The sequence below is a fragment of the Zalophus californianus genome, chromosome 9 (genome assembly GCF_009762305.2).
Source record: "Zalophus californianus isolate mZalCal1 chromosome 9, mZalCal1.pri.v2, whole genome shotgun sequence".
NCBI classification, from domain to species: domain Eukaryota; kingdom Metazoa; phylum Chordata; class Mammalia; order Carnivora; family Otariidae; genus Zalophus; species Zalophus californianus.
In genome coordinates, this window is record NC_045603.1 from 39,077,886 (window position 1) to 39,100,546 (window position 22,661).

The 22,661-nt window shown below is 38.0% G+C and overlaps 1 protein-coding gene across 4 annotated transcripts in view; it reads right to left on the reverse strand.

Annotated features, from left to right (window-relative positions):
- Positions 1–22,661, reverse strand: part of SYT1 (synaptotagmin 1) — a 522,467-nt gene that overhangs the window by 95,394 nt on the left and 404,412 nt on the right. The gene's annotated exons all lie outside the window — the stretch shown is intronic.

Consider the following 22,661-nt stretch of genomic DNA (forward strand, 5'->3'; position numbering starts at 1 on the left):
CACCAATCCTGTATCTCTGGCATTTCTGAACATTTCATTCAGAGTTTAAAATTAATGTATAGAGACCTTTGACTTTTCTTCAGAAAGAACCATGGGTTCTCATACCTTAAGCGTCTTAATTTTTAGGATAACTAATTAAGAACCATGGTATTGTTTAACATGAGGAGAATTTGAATTCACATAAGCATGAGAGTGGGTGGGAGGCTGGTGGTATCTAGATGGCTTTCTGATACAGGGAATTAGGGATGTGGCAAATTAGGGTTTATTTCTTAGGACATGCTCTCCCCTCACCCCGCAAAGTGAATTCTGATTCCAAAGATGATGGTTGTGTCAGACTTCCGCAGATAGGCTCAAGGTAAGAATAAGGTACAGAAAGCCTTCTCATGTTATGTTCTTATTAGAACTGTATTTGGCCTTATCTATAACTTCATGTGTGTGTTAAATAAGCCTGAGTCTCCAGTGTGGAGATACTTGCCTAGATGTAATTGAACAATTTAAGGAAATACAATTCTTTTTACTGGGTACTGGTTCTAGCCATCTATAAAGGAAACAGAATGGGGCCCCTGGGTGGTGCTGTTGGTTAAGTGTCTGACTCTTGGTTTCGGCTCAGGTTGTGATCTCAGGGTCATGCGGTCCAGCCCCCTGCAGGGCTCCAAGCTCAGTGGGGAGTCTGCTTGGCACTCTCTCCCCCCGCTTCTGCCCCTCCACCACCCCACACGTGCGCGTGCCTGTTCTCTCTCAAATAAATCTTTTTTTAAAAAAATGGGTGTCTACTTGTTTTGATTTATCTATAGGTGAGAAGTAATCATTCTGTGTGTGTGTTGGTGGGGGGAGAGGGAGAGGTACAGATTTTCTGCTTAAGTAATGCTTTATTGAAAACATCACCATACGTGTTTATAACCCCCAGTTCTTTGATTCCTTGAGTCTTCCTAGCATCTTATCCATATATCTCTTATGTCACTAAAGACTCCTATTTTTGTTTTATTGTGCACATGTCTCCATTTTCCAACATGACTCCTTGAAGCCTGGTCCTTGGCTGATTTATCACTTTCCATGCATCCTCAAAAAGTAAATAAATGAAAATTTTGGATAATATCCCTATCTTGAACTATCTAGGTCCTATCTCCCTTCCTTTAGTGTAGATAACAGTTACTTCTAATGTGCTCAATTCACGCAAAGTGCCTACTTACCCCCTAGGAATTTGCACATGAGGAGAATCTAGTAGAATACATTCCTTTTCATAGTCTTTGAAAATACACAATGGGAATCAAGATCATAGAAATTAATAAAAGTGTGGACAAATTCATCTGAACCTTATAAATGTAAGTGAACAAAATTGCAGTTCAAGAATATTCACTGGGAGGAGGGTTCTTTTTGCAGGATTCTGTCTTTTTGCCACAATACCCTCCCTGGAGAACTCACTCTGTTGCAGAACCGGGTTACTCTAACTGTTCTAGTTAGGCATTTTAGATGACCTCTTTTAAATGGCCCCTCTCAATTGCCCACTGTCTAAATCTATAATTTAGGGCATCTCAATTGTTTTAAAGAAACATCATAACTTTCTTCTAATACTTTTTTATTATTCAATCCTGTGATATATAGGGAATTTTTGAGATGTTGCATAATCTCTAGCTTCAGAAGGGTACAGTTATAGAGTTTGAACCTATAATGCCTCAGGTAGGAGAAATATGTGAAATTACCTGTAATTATAAAGCTATGGGATGGAGGAAGAATGAGTTGGGGGGGAGGGTGAATCGAAATGGATGTTTTAGGAGAAAGAAAAATATGGAAGAGTGCTTATTAACACCATTTTCAGATTTATATTTATTTTATAGTTAACTCCTTAATTTAGGAACTTGAATGTATAAAATTTCATATGCTTATTAAATTATAACTGATATGCCAAATTAAGCATATCTTTTTATACTAATCAACTGAAGTAACTTTACAGTGTTTGAAAATCTTATGACTTCTGTATCTGTAAGCCATTTGAAAGCTAGTCACTATTCTGGAATTTGTGTTCTTTATGGCATCAAGCAGATAGAAACTCATTCTCTAGAAGAAGGCAAATATCCAATTCATATGAACCTTTATCTTAGTTATATTTTTTGAGTTGTCACTATGTGAGATATAAGTATATGCTTTTTCTAATTCTTTAAAAAAACAGCTTTAGTAATTTTCTAAAACAAAATTTCAGAATTGGGACAACTTCTGTTACCTGCTGGTTTGACTCTTGATTAGATTTAGGACATTTCCAAATAGGATTGCAATGTGTTTTTCATATGTGGTGAATGAGGTGGGAACCTGAAGTTCATGTGAAGCAAAGAAGACCTAGGATATGCATCATGGGGAGGCTGTGAAGCCACCCTCAGAAGTACATGCCTGGTGCTTCTGCTGACCCCTCCTGAAGATGGGTTCTATTTGGCCACAGCTGAAACAAGGCTTAGGTCTGAGGCTTACTTCGTAAGTGTGTGTTCTTACTTCAGGATCTTAGATTGAGGGGCTCATACTAGTATGAGTTGTGGGACAACAAGTAGTTTCTTTTCCTCTATGAAATCTTTACTGAACTTCTATGATTAGATGGAGATGTACTCTTGTTCCGGGAGTCTTGTTCTCGCATACGAAAGTTTTACTCTATCTCTTGTCACTTACACAGAAGAATTGGAATTGTATGAGAGTTTTTATGGACAGTTTCACATCAATCTCTTACTTCATAATTTTCACATGCCAAGCGTTTTTATATATCACTTTAAAGTTGGAGAAACCAAGATTTCTACATTAAAAAAGAGCTTTCTTTAGTGGGGTTATGGTGATGGGAAACAGCGGTGGTTCTTGGAAAACTTACAACATAGAAAGATGATCCTCCAATCTATATCTCAGCTCCTTACTTCTCCTTGACAATTCCGTCTTGTTTTCCCTACAACAGCCCTGTGAAGTAGGTACTGTTTTTCTCCTTTTACACATGAAGAGTTTGAGACTCAGAGGTTACATATGGTTACATAGCATCTCCGTGTGGACCTCTGCAAGGTCCTTTGACTCAAAATAATGAGTTTTCTTTACTATCAGACCACCATCTGGAATGACAAACCAATACTCCAGCTGACCACCCACTTAAAGAGTCCGCTCTCACTTTACATTCATACTGTCTAACTAAATGGATGTTTATCACCAAATCTTCCCCTTGTCTGTTCTTTCCGACCTCCCTTTCAGTCAGGATCACTAAGTAATCAGTTTCCAGTGACCAACGTTCCTTCTGTTTTCCTTTAGTCCTTCAGCCCACAAGTCTTGACATTTCTTTCTCTGTCAGTGTCTCTCAAATTTTTAAAATTTTTTTTAAATTTTACTTAATTTTCCCCCGTCCTTATCAACATGTCCTCTACCCTCCTCTCTTCTCCCTCCAATATGACCTCCAACTCTACTGTGATATTTGCCACTGTCACCATCACTATCACCACCGCCATCCCTTCTGCCTTCATTCTGTTTGAGATCAAGCTCTAAACACTTCTGTCATCTTTTTCCTGCAGCAGTCTGATGAAAGATCTCACGAATCATAGTCTCTCCAAAGTCCAGTGTAGACTGTATACATACTAAAGCCAGGCTAATCTTTGGAAGTCTAAACCCATTTTCCTGACTTTGAAGAAACTCTGTACTTTGTCTCTGCCCTATATAAATAGTCTTCTTCTACTTTACTATCTGTTCAACCTTCAGAATATATGTTGAATCTGACCTCACCTCCCTACTTAAAGGCCTTCACTCTAGTACAGGTATGGAGACCAACCCTGCTGATTTGCAAAAGACTATTGGTTTTAGCCCTAAACATCCTGTATGCTCTGAGAAACCTCAGTCCCAGGCAAACTGTAATGATTCATAACGTTAGGCCCAAGTTCTCATTGTTGACCTAGACCTCTACAGTGACCTCCTAATAGCCTCTCTGCTTCCACTCTTGCTCCTTTTTAGACTCTTTCTCACATACCAGGCAGAGGGGTCCTCTTTAAAATGGAAATCTGATCATGAGACAGTCCTACTTAAAGCCCTTCCATGCCTTCCCATTTGACTTAGAATGATCTGTATTCTTGAAACAAAAAAACCTATGTGGTCTGACCCTTTACCTACTACTGCACTCCTGATCTTTCTCTTTTCAAGACATGCCAGGCACACTTCTACCTCAGGGCCTTTGCCTTGGCTGTTCCTTCTGTCTGCAATATTCTTCCCCCAGATACTGTGATGGATTGTCCCATTAGTAATTTTTTTTTAAATTTTTGAGAACGTTTTATTGAGTTAGAAATTACATACAACAAAATTCACCCTAAGCATATGGTTCAATGAGTTTCAGCAAATGCATGCAGTCATGAATTACTAACAAAACCAGGATATAGAACATTTTTTAAATTGTTTTTAGCTTTCTTCTCATATGTCACTTCTTTAGAGTTTTTATATGGTCATCCTATCTCAGGTCCTGTCAGCTTCTAAACATATACCCTACTTGTCCCTTTGCCCTGCTTCTTTTTCATTCTAGCACATATTACTTAAAATTCTGTTAAGTTTGTTTAGGTTTTTCCCACTAGAATATCAGGTCTATAAGGGAAGAGAAATGTTTTTCCCATTGCTGTGTTCTAAGCCCTAGAATAGTGGCTGGCACAGTGTCAGGGTCCATCTATGCCTCTTGAATGAATAAATGTAGATTGCCTTCTATCAAATACAGTCAGATTGGTCCCCATGTTATCCTCTATTGTTACAGGTCAAGGTCTCCAGGAAGCTGACTCAGAGATGTGCAAGCAGGAGGTTTATTGTGGTGTGTCCTTTAGATCAGCACCTATGCGAGAGTGCAGGGAGCAGAACTGCACAGGCACAGAAGTTGGGCTGTGATGTAGTCCTATCAGAGGCCTCAGCCAATCCTAGGGGGAGCTCTGGAGCTGGGACAGCTCTTCAGATAGGTTATGAATTCTTAAAAGGGGTGAAATTTTTATGCTCCTGAATTTACCAGTCATTGGATGTGGGCTGTCCCCACATCTTGGACCAGGGCTCTCTTCTGCTGAGGGTGATGCTGAGAAGGAGGATCGCAGTTATGGGCCATCAGCCATCAACACTCTAGGCAGCCAGTGGAATAAATACCTTGTTCATAATGATGGTACAAGATTGGTGTGTATGGGAGGCAGTTCATCAAAGCAATTACTATATTTCCATGAGTTCTCTTCCTTTTCACCACCAAATTTTTGCATAGTCAGGAAATCCATCTGCAAATGTCTTTAGTCCTTTCTACCTAATAAAATTACCCCGACCTGTAAGACTTAGTCCAAGTTCATATCTTTAACGAAGTACCCCCTTACTATTCTAGCTCATGTATATTTCTGCTAGTGATTGCTTTATAGCCATCAGCATAGTGCCTCGCGATGATTTATTTTTCCCCTCTATTTATTTCATATGTGAGTTTCTGTCATCCTAAACTCCAGAGGAGCAGGGATTGTACTTTATAAGCCCTTATTATGTGCCTTTTTAGGTAGTATAAATAACTGTTGATTGTTTTGAAATGAGCGCCTCACCAACTGTTAGCTTTGTAAACAGCATGGACACTAGTACTTTATGAACGGTATATCCAGTTTAATCAATGAGTCAACTAATGAATATATTTGGAGCTCCTCCTTTGTGCCTAGTGCTGTAGACTTGGCCATGTTAGCCCTTTCGGAGAACTAGAAATGAAAACGTTTCTGGAAATGTAGTTTTTACAAGATAATTTCAAACCCTATAGAGTTGCAGCTGACAGATGAGTGCTTTTGCTGGTGTGATTATCTCATGAAGGGGCCTTATTACTATTAGGAATTTCAGCTTTATGTATAATTTATTTTAGTCAATTGCCTTGATCACTAGGTGGAAATTGCCAGTTAGTGTAACAAAGTTCCAACTGTGAGATTCAGAGAAATTAACCTGCTCTTTTAGAGTATGGACTGACAATCAGAAAGAACCTTTGTTCTGAGCAGCTTGATAATTCTGTTATTTTTTTGAAGCAGCCACTGAATACAGTAGACACAAATTAATGATTTAATAGACAACTACAGCAATGCTTTTCCTTTTTGAAAAGCATTACATATAGATATTAGAACAGAGGTCATCTCCAATGGATAAATAAAAAGCTTGATTCAAAATGAATATTTATTTGATGGCTTCTACCATCCATCATTTTATGTGTGAAAAGAGGGGTTCATTTTTGTGACCTTTGCAAATGGAGCTAAGTTCACAAGCTTGTTGGAAATGCTGTACTTTTGAATGAGTTTTAAAAAGGTACCTGAATTGACTTAATGCTGTGACATTTTACAAGGACGTATTCTATTTATGTTAATCCTAAGATTTTTTCCATGTGTCAAATTGGTGATAGTTTCTCCAAGTAGAGGGTTTTTCTCTGAGGTTGGGAGTCTATTTAAAATTTGACAAATAAAAAAATGGCAGTCCAAAGATCTCAAAATGAAAATCCAGATGATTTGCATATTCTTCATTTATAAAAATACTAGGACATTTTCCAGTTATAAAAGGGATAATGTCAAGTTTCTCATCTTAATAAGAGTAGCTTTAAATATATCCTTTGGGTGGTAGTAGCTTTCAAATTCATTTTATTCCCACAACTATACTCATACCACTGAACTATCTGCCAAATCAGTATTTACATCTAATGGTCCAGATGGTCACAGTATGAAGTGATGGCCGTGAATGTATTGAGGCTGAAAAGACTGAATCTGGCCTAATGTACAAATACACAGTAAATTGCTCAGGTGAATGAGACAGTATTTTATGTCTTTGAATACTTTATGAGGATACTATATAACCTATTAACTCTGGATTCATTTAATTATTCATTTCTTATTTAAAAAAATAGGTTCTACCATAAGACTCTTCTAGTCCAGGCTCCACAGATACTTAAGATGAGTAAGAGGACTTTACAAAGTTCTGCAAGTAGTGGAGTGATAGATTTAGATGGAGAATAATAATATAGTGCAACTGCACAACTGTACCATAGAGAAGGCGCCAATGCTACGGGAGCAAAGAGGAGAAGGTTGGAACTTTCTAGGGTCTAGTGACAGAACTAAGGAGGGGAAGACTTTAATTAGAGATTTTTCGCCCTGATAATCATCATCAATTTCTCTGGCCATGCCAAATGCACATTCTTTATAAAATTGATGTGTCTGCCATGCAAATCTAGCTTTATTTTTTTTAATTTTTTATTGTTATGTTAATCACCTCAAATCTAGCTTTAAAACAAGTTGTCTAACTCTCCCCTTTCAATCAGAGCTAGTATGTATTGGGGGGGTAATAAGTAAATGTCTTGGGGTAGCCAGTGCCTGAGCTGAGATATGAAGGTCAACAGGAAGAATCAATGTGAACCATGTGAAGAAGAGGGCTTAAAAACGTTCTAGACACAAGGATGCACCTGCAAAGTCCTGCAACCGCTTAAACCAAGTTACTCTTTTTTTTTTTTTAAAGATTTTATTTATTTGACAGGGATCAAGAGCGAGAGCAAGAGAGAGAGAGAGAGAGAGAGAGAACACAAGCAGGGGGAGTGGGAGAGGGAGAAGCAGGCTTCCCGCTGAGCAGGGAGCCCGATGTGGAACTTGATCCCAGGACCCTGGGAACATGACCTGAGCTGAAGGCAGTTACTTAATGACCGAGCCACCCAGGCGCCCCTCAAGTTACTCTTCTACAAATGTAAAATTCATACAATTAAAGACGGATATCTGCTTTATGATTTAGATCTTCAAAACTTCCTCTTAATATATTTATTTTCAATAGGAGATACACTTTACACTTGTAGTCCTATTAGATATAACAGAGACATAGGTATTCGGACATGATCAAAATAAGAATGATGAAAGTAGAAAGTCAACATGCCTATTAAAAATAAGTAACAGCAAAGTACACTACAGAACAGTGAAAAGAGCCGTAGACGAAGCTATGGGCATTTTCCATTTGTTCATTCAACAGATATTTACTGGACATCTCCTACACAGACACTGGGACACAATAAAGCATACAAAAACCAATGGGCAAAACAAATCTAGTAAAGTTATGAGTGCCTGGTGAATATAATAGCAAACACTACTATATTTTAATGAAAGTCCTATTTCAACCACCCTCTTCTCTAGATAGTGTCACATCCCTCCGTTCCTTTTGTGAGCCAAATGTCTTGAGCGAATCAGTGACAGTCACTGTCTCTATTTATTCATGCTCCACTGGTTTTGCTCTCCATTTTATTGAAATGGCTGCTGCTAAGGTTTCAGATGACCTTCATCTTAGTAAGCCATACATGTTTTTTTAACCCGAAGTCTCAGCAGAATCTGTTGACATCCCTCTCTTCCTTGGATTCTGTGATTACAATGCTTTCTTGATTTGTTTATCAAGTGCCTCTCTGGCCACTCAATCTTGGTCTTGGTCTTTCTCAAGCTGTAATCCTAACCCATTTCTTTTCTTCATAAGCTAATAGAGGCATATCTGGAGGTCTTGTGCGTTTGGTTGCAGACTGCCACAATAAAGCAAATATCACAGTCAAGTGAGTCAAATGAATTTTTTGGTTTCCAGTGCATATAGAAGTTTACTATACTGCAGTCTAGTAAGTGTGCAATAGCATCATGTCTAAAAAATGTATGTACCCTAATTCTTCCTAAAAAATGTTATCCATCACCTGAGTGTTCAGCAAATTGTAATCACTGATCATAGAGCGCCATCACAAATAAAATGAAAAAGTTTGAAATATTGCAAGAATTAACCAGAATGTGACAGAGACACGAAGTGAGTAAATGCTGTTGGAAAGATGGCGGCGATAGACTTGTTTCACAAACTTTCAATTTGTAAAAAGCTCAGTAAAGTGAAGTGTAATGAAAGGAATATGCATGTACTATGCCTGTCAATAGCTTTAGTAACAATGTAGAAGTGATTGCCATGTGCCAAGTTTGTATCTTCACTTTACTTTGTCTGAGCTCCAGACTCCTATATCCAACTGCCTACTTGTCATTTCTACATTAGAATATTTCACACACATCTTTGACTCAAATTCCAAAAACTGAATTCATGACCTAGTTTCACAAACCTGGTTCACTCTATTTCAGTAATGGCTATCAGCCTCCAACTAGTTGCTCAAGCCAGAAAACTCGGCATTACCATTGACCACTAACTACTTTAGAGTTCAGATTTTATCTTTTAGAAATTTCTCAAGTGGGTTCACTTGTTTTCATCCTTACCCAATAAATCTCATATTCCAGTATTAGAATCTTTGCCACTCTAATCCAATAATTGGTCATCTAGATTATTCTGGAAGTCTTAGTTGGTCTCCCTAAATTTACTCCTGAAATACAGTAGGCAGAATTACTTTTTAAGTAACAAATCTCAAAATCCTCAGGTAGGTATCCTGTTTCTCTAGGGATAAAGACCCACATTTTTACCATAAGTTATAATATGGGGTCTGGCTCCTGCTTGCTCCTCAGCCTCCCCTCCTGGCCCTTGCCCCGTCTGTGCTCCAGCCACATCAGTCGTCTTCATAGGATCAAATATGTCATGTTAACTGTACACTCAGAACCATCACATAAACTGTTCCTTTTGCTTGACACGTTCCGTCCTCTTGTTCTCCCTTTTGTTTAGTTAACTTTTACTCATCTGTCAGACCTCATTTCAATATTTATTTAGAGAAGCCCTCCCCGACTCACCAGACTAAATAGGGCTCTTCTTATATATTCCTTAGTAGTCCTCCAATACTCTTCTTTGAAATATTGATTACAATAGCCCTGTATTATAATTACGTACAGTTAACTGTAATCATGGACAGCAATCAGGTATTTGTGTGATTATTGCATTGTACCTCACTCCCATGAATTTGAGCATCTTTGCATAGTGTCCTTTTATCTATACGCACAACACCTGGCCCATGGAAGATGGTTAGTACATATTTACTGAGTCAAAGAATGAATATATGTTTACCGAACGCTTCACTCTGTCAGAGACGACTAGCTGTTTGTCAGAATCCACTTAGAAGTAGGATTAGTAATCCATTCCACTTTCTGTGGTTTGCCAAAAATGAGCAACACTTAGTCTTGTACTTAATTCTGTTTTCCGAACACTTACCTTATATTTTCAGTATGTCAGTCATGGTGCAAGGTAATGGAAGAAAAGGCTGACTAAAACTTGTTCTTGCCCTTAAGAGACTTGTTCTTGGCCAGGAAGAATAGGCATAAAACAGAAGTTCAATGTAAAATGGTAGGTGCCATTATAGAAACGTGTTTTTAGGAAGAACCACTATAGAGAAGGTAGAGGTATTTGTTGTGGTTAATCTTATGTGTGAATTTTGAGTGGAGGGTAGGGGAATATGAATAGAATATAGAATGGAAAGTGAGTCCCAGAATGTTCTTGTTAAAAGATTCTTCATGCTGTTATAGGTTGTGATGCCTGAAATACCACCATTCATACCCTTTTGCTAAAGCTTTAGATCTCTGGGAGTCCTTTAAAATGATAAGAAATACCATTTTGCCCCCTAGTGGATGACATGACAATCCATCATGGTATTAAATTTTAGTGGTTAGTTTCTTGGGGTATGGAAGATTTATCTGCGTGGAAATGGGCAAAAATGGGGTTGATCTTGATTATCTCTATAATTTGGGATGCTGCTTTATTTAGAAGAGGCATAAGTGGGAATCCAGGTAAATGACCAATTGTATGAGGACACGTGAAGAAAGGACATATAGAAAACAGTTGGGAAGGTATCCAAAGACAAACCTTTACCAGGTTGCCTTGTCCCATTAATGTTCTCCCTATGTTAATTACATGTCCCTGATTTTTCTGGGCCAGGCCCAATTTTTAATATTCTATTTTCTTGTCCAAATGTGACTTTGAGGTTCTGGGGTAAAGTGGACTCTTTACACTGGTTTCCATAGTTCAAAAAAATATTTTAATCATCTACAGTGAAACACAGATAGCAAGTAATTCTGAAATATGGACAACATATTTCTGAATAAAAATGCAAAATGACCTCTGCACTTAAAAGGAAACCTTGTAAGGAAATATTACGTAGAAGGTGGGCCATTGATCCTGGAACGTTCACTAAAAAAAAAAAAAAAACAAAACACCAAAAAACAATGCCAGGTAATCATTGGAAGGCATGGTTAGACGCTTTTCACCCTGAGAAGAGTGTTTTCTCTTGCGGCAGAGACAGGCAATTGGATGATTTCTACCTAGGCTTATACTGATGAAGCAGCAGTAAATTTTTACTAATCCTACTCAACACCTGCAAAGACTTTGTATCCTGACCTTTTGTCACTTGTAGTTATGTTTACTTTTGCATCCTAACTAACTCGAAAGGGTACTATGGGGTAATAAGGTCTTGACAGAGAAAGCTCAGTAGCCAGGGTGCTGTTTTTATCCAAAGAATACTTTTCCCTTTTTAGTTCCAGGATGATAGTGACCAAGAGGAAGTCTGGAGGGAAGGGTAGTGCCACACAGTTGGGAAACATCATTGGCCCAGGAAAGTTTTCCTTTTCCTCCTCATAAAGGGCTGGGTAAAAAGAAGAGACAGTGAATGCTGAGTAGACCCAAGCTGTGCCACTAGACAGCTCTAGGGGGCGCTTTAAGCAAATTCTTCTCTTGCTTTTGAACTAGATAAGTAGCACTTGCTCTATCTTTGAGGTTACATAAGATCTACATGTGAGCCCCTGGGGGAACACAAAATCAAGGAAAGAACCATAAGGAAGGTGATAAAAAGAGCGTGGTATAGACAGGCGAGTCACACAGAAGCTGGTGACTGGAGAAAAGCTACTTAAAAACAAGGTTAGGGAGGTCAGAGGCGCCAGCCCCGCTTCTCTCCTCTGACTTCCCCTGGTCGTGGGTCTATCCGTAGCAAATGGGAGACTTGAAGAAAAGAGAAGACGGGGAAGAAAAGCTGGTGAATTGGGGTTGGGGCGGCAAGGCAGTGGGGAAAAAATAGAGAAAGGAATAAAAAGCAGAGAAACAAATTGAGGAAGAGAGTAAAAAAAAGTTTATTATTTCATCTTCTATTAGAAAGAGGGCAGAAGGAAGAGAGACGATGAGGAAAACCAACTGGGGAATGGTGAGAAAAGCAGTGGGAGGATTTTAAAAGTTTTTTGGTGTGGACTCACTTCATAAGGGATGAGACCTGCCGCCTGGCGAGGGACTATGGAGGTGGGACCTTAATTATTAGTTCAACTGGGAAGAACCCAGGAGACATATTTGCAGTAATTCAAATCCACAGAAATAAAGAATTTGATTTGAACCTCAGATGACAGAGAAGATGGATATATTTTGTAGACTGTGTCAGAAGGAAAAGCACAAAGCACTGTGGTGATTTCCCTGAGCAAGCTAAAGCTAAGACTGTTCAATCTCTTCAGGATTGAAACAGGAGATGTTGGTTACAGCAATCTCATTGGGGAAAACAACCTTCTATGGTATGTTGAAGTTCCATTAAAGACAGCAGGGAGATATGACATTAGGACAGGGAAAATAGGAAAGTATGAAATAGAAAGCCATTGAGAAGAACATGGGTACCTAGCTTCTAAGTTGCTTTTAATCCAGAACAGAGATGCATTCTGGTGGTGGTTGGAACAGCTAGAGATGTCCTTTACATGTGTGTCAACAAGCACAAAAACAAAACGAAGCTTTCTAATAGAGTTTGGAATTAGTTGGTCAAGACTGAGAGGGGAAAAATGAAAGGCTCTGTTATATGCCCTAGTGATGCGGGGGGGGGGGGGGAGGGGAAGCTATGTCTAGCACCTGGCTGATAAATTTTCTTTAGCATTAAGATATCATTTGGATTTCTTATTAAAAGCAAAAAATAGAGGGCGCCTGGGTGGCTCAGTTGGTTAAGCGACTGCCTTTGGCTCAGGTCATGATCCTGGAGTCCCGGGATCGAGTCCCACATCGGGCTCCCTGCTCAGCAGGGAGTCTGCTTCTCCCTCTGACCCTCTTTCCTCTTGTGCTCTTTGTCTCTCATTCTCTCTCTCAAATAAATAAATAAAATCTTTAAAAAAATAATAAAAGCAAAAAATAGAAGTAGGATTTTGGGGATCAAGCTTTCTGATAGAGTAGGTATGCCAAAGGCAATGGATAAAGATCATTGGGAAAATAACTTGACAGGGTAAGAATGTAGAAAAGAAAGGGAAGACTGAGTAGGCTTTAAAAATGGTACATGGGTGACTTTGGGAACTTCTCTAGTTTGATGTTTGAAGAGAAATTATAACTAGATTTATATATAATAATTCAACTACCTTTGATGAATGGTAAGAATAAAATGAGATCAAAGATATAAAAGAGCTTTGAAATAGTAATCTGTAAATGAAAGTTATTAATATTATTTTTCTTGCTAGTTTAATAACAGTAGAATAACATTTTTAAAGTTTCCCCTACTTCATGCTTCATTATTATCTTTTTTTAGACATCAAGGAGCTGGATCTTGTAAAGATGCAAAAGAGCCCTCCATTTCTTGAAAACATAAATAGCTGAGGTGGAATATTTGAATTTCTGAATAGGTATAAAAGTCAATTATGACTATGGCCGTTTTAGTCCTTTCCAGGGGAGTAATAACCCTCTATAGATGGAATGCCATGGGAATTGTAAGAAACCCTTTACTTGAGATGAAGTTTTTGTGCTACAAGCATGTAGCGCCTACTTGGTAGTTTCATAGGGTCACTGTGAAAACCATCTAATCAGACTGTGGGTAATAGAAACAATCTTTCTCATACATAGTCCCTTCAGTTTTTGGATATAGATGGGATTCTGTGGAGCAGTGTATATAGACATATAGATTAAGAATTTGAACTTTTTCATCTTGACTATATCTAACTGACTTGAAGCAATGTGAAGTTTACTTAATTTTAGTGACTTCTTTCAGAAAACAGGTTAAAGTGAACAATTCAAAGGCGATAAATGAACATCCTTGACTGACATCTCCATTAATCTCGTGGTTTCTTAGTGAAGCTGTCTCATCTGCGTATTACTTTTCCCCCCCAGAGTTTTTGACTTCTATCTCTTCAATGGTGATCTTCTGTTCTCAGTCATTTCTGCTTAAAGGTTGCACAGCTCATTAGTGTATTTCTCATGTAGGCCTTAAATGCATTGCATGTTGTGGCAAAGTTACAGAGGAAGTCAAGATCATCTCTAAGTATATTTGGAATTCAATTTGCCAAGATTTCATAAATTGTTCATTTGGCAGAAACAATTTAGTTTCCATCTGTTTTGCCTAGGGGAAAGTTCATTGGTGTTCATTGTTAAGAATCAGAACATCATTAGAGAATTCAGTGGTCCCTTGGATGTCACTAAATCACACAGTGCAAAAATATACTTTATCTGCAAGGGAGTATGTTATGAATTTGAATGGCAGCCACTCTCTTCAGACAGAGCACATAGGTACATCTTATTTGCTTCATTTTGCATGTATTTCAGACTGAATGTTGGAGTGACCCTGCTGAGATGTGAGAGATTTTTTTTTTAGTTATGTAAAATACATTGCAGATTTTTGTGAGAAATGATTACTAAAAGAATTTTTTTAAGACATATGTTATGCAATTGTTAACTCAAGCATTTTAAACTATGATCAAAAACTATGATCCTTATTTGCAATGGTATTCTGGCTTTCATCTTTTTGAGCATGATGCTTTTATGAAAGAAAGTTTCTTAAGTTTGTAGGAAACATAAACAAGAAAACTGACCCATACATTTCTGGTCAATTTCACCAGATGACTTTTATCATTTTATTAGGATTTTGTTTTTCTCTGTGGTTTTTATCTATTATGTGATATCCTATTAATGGAAATCAATGTTAATTTTTTTAAAAGCACTTTTTCAAATGTGAAATCATGTAAAAGCATGTTCACCAACACTGTATCTTAAAATATTTTGTAGGTTTCCATGAAATCTACCTCAGGAAAGTAATAACCATTGTTCAATACATTCTGCAAAGGGACAGATTATAAGCCTGAAGTAATCCTTATTTCCATTGCCTTGAAATGAAAATTAATTCTTGGCAAAAAAAAATTAAATCACACAAGTTTCGAAGAAACAAAAAAATAGAATTATCATATGATCTAGTAATTCCACTACTGGGTATTTAGTCAAAGAAAATGAAAACACTAATTTGGAAAGATATGTACCCCTATGTTATTGCAGCATTATTTAAAATAGACAAGACACAGAAGCAGGCAAATGCCCATCCACAGATGAATGGATAAAGATGTGGGGTGTGTGTGTGTGTGTGTGTGTGATGGACTACTGCTCAGCCATAAAAAAGAATGGCATCTTCCATTTGCAACATGGATGGACCTAGAGGGCATAAGGTTGAGTGAAATAAGTCAATCAGAGAAAGACAAATACCATATGATTTCACTCATATGTGGAATTTGAGAAATGAATAAAGAAAAAGACAAAAATACTGAAACGCAGTGAACAAATTACTGGTTGCCAGAGGGAAAGTGGGTAGGGGGATGGGCAAAATAGATGAAGGGGATTAAGAGCATACTTATTGTGGTGAGCACTGAGAAATGTATAGAACTGTTGCATCATTACATTGTACACCTGAAGTTAATATAACAGCTATACTTAAATTAAAAAATGTGTTATCTGTAAAAAGCCTTTAGGTAGTCTGAGTCCTTGAATATTTGAAAGCATTTGGCTGGAGTAGGTGAACCATAGATACATATGGCTACTTTTGTGTGAAGTTACAATAGAAGAATCTTGTAGTTTTAAGCCTAGGGGGGAAATCACACAAACAAGTAGAGAATGTATAATATTATAAAACAGTTAATTCAAAATTTATCCAGAATAATTAAAGGTAGAGAAATGAACCACTGATGTTTCTTATAGGTGAGAATGGTACAGTTAGGTGGGAAAACTTTCTGAAGGAAGGTGTTTCTATTATAAATTAAGAATACTCCTCTAAGTGTCCATCAATTGATCAATGGATAAAGGTGTGTGATATATATATATAAATATATATATATATCTCCACAATGAAATATTAGTCATAAAAACATAAAATCTTGCTATTTACAACAACATGGATTGGAGCTAGAGAATATAATGTTAAGCAAAATAAGTCAGAAAAAGACAAATACCATATGATTTCACTCATATATGGAATTTAAGAAAACAAATGAGCAAAGGGAGGAAAAAGGAGAGAGGGAGACAAACCAGGAAACAGACTATAGAGAATAAACAGATTGTCACCAGAGGGGAGGTGTGTGGGGAGATGGGTGAAATAGGTGATGCGGATTAAGCAGGGCACTTATCATGATGAGCACTGGGTGATGTATGGAAGTGCTGAATCCCTATTTTGTGTACCTGAAACTAAGGTAACCTTGTATGTTAAAAAATTGGAATTAAAATAGAAACTTAAACAACAAAACAAAACTGTGTGTGGGTAAAATTTAAAATGGAACAGTTTACAGATATAAATTGGGGCAGTTTTTCCTGGGGGGTCTTTGAGAAAGATTCCTATTCTTAAAATTAAGGTATATCGGGCAAGGAAAATGGACTGGAGCCTAAGTCTGTATTCCTAAAAGATGTTAGGTTCACAAAACTTTTGGAGACATTTACTGCTGTAGTTAAGACTTCAATTAGACTGCTGAGTTCAAATCTTGGCTTCTCACTTACTAGCTGTATGATTTGGGAATATTCTTAACTTTTGTGGGACTTTGTATCCTCACCAATAAAATGGGAATGAGGATTAAAAAAAAATACTAAATCAAAGGACCATTGTGAGGATTAAGGATTTACTATATGTGCAGTTCCTACAACAGAACCTGACACATAGTAAGTGCTCAATAAATGTTGTTTTTAATTACAAGCCCTTATTTATGGATTTCAGATCTTCCCATGTCACCATGAAATACAGATTATCATTCTCTCTGGTGAGTGAACAAATTGAGGTTCAGCCATGTGAAGTAACTGTCTTAAGGGAACATGGTTTTTAGAACCCAGAACACAGGTCTATTAAGCACCAAAGTCCATGTTTGTTCTTCTGTGTGATGATACTTTTGAAATTTTAATTTTCCTTTTATAGAGGACCATTATTCAATAGTATTAAACTCTATGCCAGTAAGATACTGTTAGCATAAGGTGTTGAACTGGGAAAAAAAATCATACGGCAGGATTTCCCTGGTGTAAGTGTTCACAGCCTGATTCTTCCTCTCTAATATTATGCATCGTCTGTTAAGCAATTTGTAATTGCTTTCATGTCTTCCAGAATGCGCAGGAATCTGCAGACTACAGGTCCTGAATGACCGTCTCAAGGTCTTGCACAGCTATTGCAGACTGTTGAGATGAAAGTGTTCCTCAGAGGAGCAGAAGCATGTCCAAACACAAGCTCCCCAATTTCCCTTTACATTACCGAGGTTGCCTGAGCTAAATACACTGACTAAAAGGAGATGTATTACACTGCCTTGATTCAGAAGGGATAATAAAATGTTTTCCCCTCTCCTCATCGGGATTTAGTGAGGTCAAAGAAGAAAAAAAAAATGAAAGGATAGGCTTTCTGCAAAAGAGGGGATAAATGCAAGAAAGGGATTGTTTTAAGCAGTGAATTAGAAAAATATAAAAGCAAGCCCCCTTCTCTAAACAAGTGATAAGGGCTATCTTCTTGGTTCTCCTGTGGCCAAAGGTCAATGGATTGAGTGACTGAAGCCCTTGTTGGGCTGCAAGTAGTAGAGGTTAGAGCGGAAATCTTGAATCAGACAGACCTAGGTTTAAACCCTGGTTTGCCACTGATGAGCTAGTGACCTTCGGCAGATGGTTTCATTTCCTAGAGCTTCTGTTTCCGACTGTATACAATGGGGATAATGATGGTACTGATCTCAGCTAGTTGTTGAGAGGATTCAGTGAGATGAGATAGGTAAAGTGCTTAGACCAGTGCCTAAAGCATGGTAAATGCATAATACCTGCTAGTTATTTTATTCTTCTCAGTACCATTTCTATCCATTAACAATTAAGGATTTTTTAAAATGATATTTGATCCATCTTTGTGGGCTGCCTACTTGCCTAGTGCCCTGTGTAGTGCCTGGCACATAACAGATACTCATATTTTTGTTGTATTAATGGATGGACGGATAATGCCATGTGAATGTTTATATAGACACACCCCTGTAGTCAACTCTCTTACTAGATTGTTCTTGGATACGTAGAAGAGCACATGGACAGTCAGGAAGGGGGCCTGGAAAGAGGCCTATGTGAAGATGTGTATCTCACCACACTTGGACCCTTCCCTAGGTTCTCCTTCTGCTGGGAGCTACAGGATCTTCTCACATAGTGGGTCTATCAAAGTTGAAGTCCGTTGATTCCTACCGTTGGGTAAAACATGGGTTGGATTTTACCTCCCACTGGACTCTTCAGTGCTCCTGAGCTTGGATCAGCACAGTAAGGAGCAGGAGGTTGTAGTGGTTTATTATACCTGGCTGCTTAGCTGGGAGGAGTAGAAATGGCAATCAGGAAACTCATGAGGAAGCCTGTAAATATACCAGCCTAGACGGCAAGAATGAAGGCCGTTTCCTGTTCTCAAGGACATTTTTTTCCCATGGAATTTTTCTTTTTTTAGAATAAGTATATGGCTTTTGACTATAGTAAGCTTAATTTTTCTGAATTGCTCACAAATAGACTGGTAAGAACACAGTAGAAAATAAAATTAAGCAATGTTTGATTATGGGTATAGCATAATTTTGGAAACCTTAAATACTATATATAAAGCAAAATTAAGCAAGTTATTGGTGGGGGAAAATAGTGTAAATATCTTAAATAGAAATGAACTGTTTTAATCAATATGTCCAAAATAGAACTTACTGTTTTTCCTTAAAATTAATGCATCTCTTTTTGTAATTTCATTTATTGCCCTGTTTCTTCACTTCTCCATCAACCAAGCTAGAATTGGAATCATTTTCAATGGTTCTCTGCCTCCACCTGTCTAGTTGATAACAAACTTCTGTAAGCATATTTTTAAAACTTTTATTTATCTATTTGAGAGAGAGAGAATGAGCAGGGGTAGGAGCAGAGGGAAAGGGACAAGTAGATTCCATGCTGAGTACGGGGCCTAATGCGCGGGGCTTGATCCCACCACCCTGAGATCATGACCTGAGCCAAAATCAAAAGTTGGTCGCTTAACCAACTGAGCCACCCAGGTGCCCCTGTAAATACATTTCTTAAAAACGTTTTCAAATTTGAGTTTTCTTCACTGCCATATAGTTTTATACACTCTGCAACAATCTCCTAAATGGAGGCCAGAGACCCCAGTTAATTTTTGAATTGCCAAAGAATTAGTTTTCTAAACCACACAAGTGATCCAGCCACTGGCAGCTTTAATATCCTTCTGACTCCCAACTGTGAGAATAAAATGTTAACTCCCACATTCAAGGCCCTAAAATATTACTCTTATTTTTCTGGCTCACCACCCCAGTTCCCCACTATTTTCCTCTCACATGTACTAGATCCTAGCCAGATCGAGGCATCTTGTTCTCGAAATAGTCCAAATGCTCACCCAGCATCCTCTGCTTGCAAGTCCTTATTCTCAACTTGTTGAAATCCCAGTCATCCTTTATAACCCACTTCAAATTCCCTTTCACAGTGTCCCTTTGAACTTTCCACTTCCAGACAGCAACGTCCCTTCCTCATCACCTATGAACTCCTTAGGGGAGAACCAAGGTCTAATTCATCTCTGTAACACCGGGGTTGAGCATGGAATGATCGATAGATGTGTTTGCTGAATTACATCATCAGGTTAATGAAAAAAAGTCTTCCATAAAGGAGCCATTTCCTTTACTGATGTGATTTCATTTGAAATAAAGGTAGAAGGTATAAAACATGCAGTCACTTATTTAGGCAATTAGTACATATAATGGATTGATGGCTGGGAAGAAACAAGGCAAGGGTCTTTGTGGAATGTGTCACCTGGAGCATACGCTTGGGAGTTAGACTGACCTGAGCTAACATACAGACTCTGTAACTTAATAGTCATATGACTTTGGGGAGTCCCTTCATGTTTCTTTTGTAAAATGATGGTAGTGATATTTTCCTATTATGTGGGACGGCTGCAGATATCAAACAATATGTACAGCCCAGGATAGAGTGCTCTTAATTTTATTAAAATAGAGAAACTTTTAGAGGTGCCTGGGTGGCTCAGTCAGTTAAGTGTCTGATCTTGATTTTGGCTCAGGTCATGCATGATCTCAGGGTTTTGAGATCAAGCCCTACATGAGGCTCTGCCCTGGGAGTAGAGCCTGCTAAAGATTCTCTTTCCCTCTTCCTCTCCCCTTCACCCACATTCTATTTTTTTTTTTTTTTAGAGACAGAGGAACTTGTATATAAAAGTTTAAAAATTGGGTGGCTTATCAATAGTACTTCTGAACAGACAGAAAAAAAGTGCTAACAGGTACGTGAAAGAAATGTAGAGGCTTATTATAATAGGATAATAGTCTAAATTGTCAAGCTTGGGGTCTGAGGAAGTACACAGCCTCAAGCTATTCCATAGCTGTATCCATAGAACATCCTATGTAACATGTAATATAGTTCTATGTAGTGTACAAATGATTATAAGATTCTTTTTTTATTATGTTATGTTAATCACCATACATTACATCATTAGTTTTTGATGTAGTGTTCCATGATTCATTGTTTGTGCATAACACCCAGGGCTCCACGCAGAACGTGCCCTCTTTAATACCCATCCCCAGGCTAACCCATCCCCCCACCCCCCTCCCCTCTAGAACCCTCAGTTTCTTTTTCAGAGTCCATCGTCTCTCATGGTTCATCTCCCCCTCTGATTTCCCCACTTCATTTTTCCTTCCTACTATCTTCTTTTTTTTTTTTAACATATAATGTATTATTTTGTACAAATGATTATTAAGCTCCTACTTATAATCTCTTTAATCGGGAAATCTTCATTTTCCTCATAATTTGATCTGTGGTTGCTACATTTGAAATACTACAGCTCAAATGGAAAAAGACAAGATATTACACCAGCCACTTCAGTCATCTGATCCCTGAGTCATCGTAACATATTTTCTTTCTAGGTTCAGCAGTATCTCTTAACTGTGTACAGACGGCATATTTATCGTTACCATTGGCAGGGTATGTGGTGGTGGTGGGGGGGAAATCTGAAGAAGTCTCTGAAACAAACACAACCATTAGGACTTTAAAAAGCCACTTGACGCTCATCCATTTAAAAGCTATTACCAATCAGCTGCCTCTTGCAGGCGAAGAAAAAAAATCTGTGGGTTGAAGACACTTGAAATCAGAGATTAGCCAAGAAATGCTCTTTCATTTCTGAATAGAGAGCCAGGATGTCAAACATCTCTCTAGTTTCTCTAAAGACAAAATCTCTCTGCAGGATTTTTTTTTTTTTTTTAAGGGACAAAATGAACTAAAGCAACCCCCTGCTCCATGTTTGCTTTAATAATATCGTGCGCCTCTCTTCCTGTGTCCCCAAATGCATGCAGCTGGCTGTCCTGCTCCAGCGAATGTGTCTCATTCTGCCTTGCCACTTGGCTCTTCCTCAGTTCCTGCCTGATCATATTTCAAAATGTCATTCATGTTTATGCAGACCAGTGCACAAAACAAAATTAATTTTACTCACAATGGCGTGTTAATATTATTACTTTTGACACCATGGAAAACTTATTAACTATAGCTTGTCACAGGCCTCTCAGACTAAATAGCCCAACGTAGAGCATGTAGAGGAAACATAATATGATCGGCCTTGTAAAAAGTCCAAGTAGTTGAGTTTTTCAACAATTACATGAAAATTAACTCTCTGTGAATGGGAAGAAGAGCTCTGTCCCATTTTGTTGGACTACACTATCAGGAAATGTTTAATGGCATGTGATTTAAGCTTTATGTATTTGTTTCCTTTATCAATATATAGCATCTTTGTAGTTTAAAGAGGTAGTAGGCAATTTAACACAAATAGTTATCATGTAAATTATAATTGCCCAAGACTGTAAATGAAGGAAAAGTAGGAAAGGGAGCTAGTCTTCATTTCATGCTTACTAGTTCTGGGTGTTCTCACGTTACTGCATCTTATTATAATGGCCTGTGAGGAGTTTTTTTTTTTTTTTTTTAATTGAGGTGTAATTGACATTGTGCTGAGGTTTTGTATTCTCCATCTGATGCTTAAGGAAATTAAGAGCATGAGAGGCTAGCTGACTTCTGTTGGCACAGTTCATGAATGGCAGGGGCACTTTGGACCCAGGTCTACCTGACTACGAAGACCCTTCTTACTCTATGAGTCTTCTGCAGCCACACTAAATCAGCAGGAAAAGAGGAAACCATAAGCCTTACACGAAATGGGCCATATTTTCTCTGCTTTTCATAAACTGTAGGTTTCATGGAAATGATTTTATAGATGTTTTTCAATTACTCAAAGCTGGCATTTACAAAGAGACTCGAACTTGGCATTGAAAAGGTAATAGCAAGCTCAAAAATAAGTTCTATTCTTTTTCTTTTTTTTGGTATGAAATTAGGTGCATAACAGTATTTTTCCTGTTCAGTATCCGATGGTCTGTTTATGACATCCACCAAGAATGAGATGATAAGCTGTTTTTCTTTTCATCCACCACACAGCTTTTCCCCACCAAGGGGGTGTTCTATGTTACACTTTGAAACTAATTTAGAAAGTGACACAGTAAATCCTGGGACGTCTCCCTCCC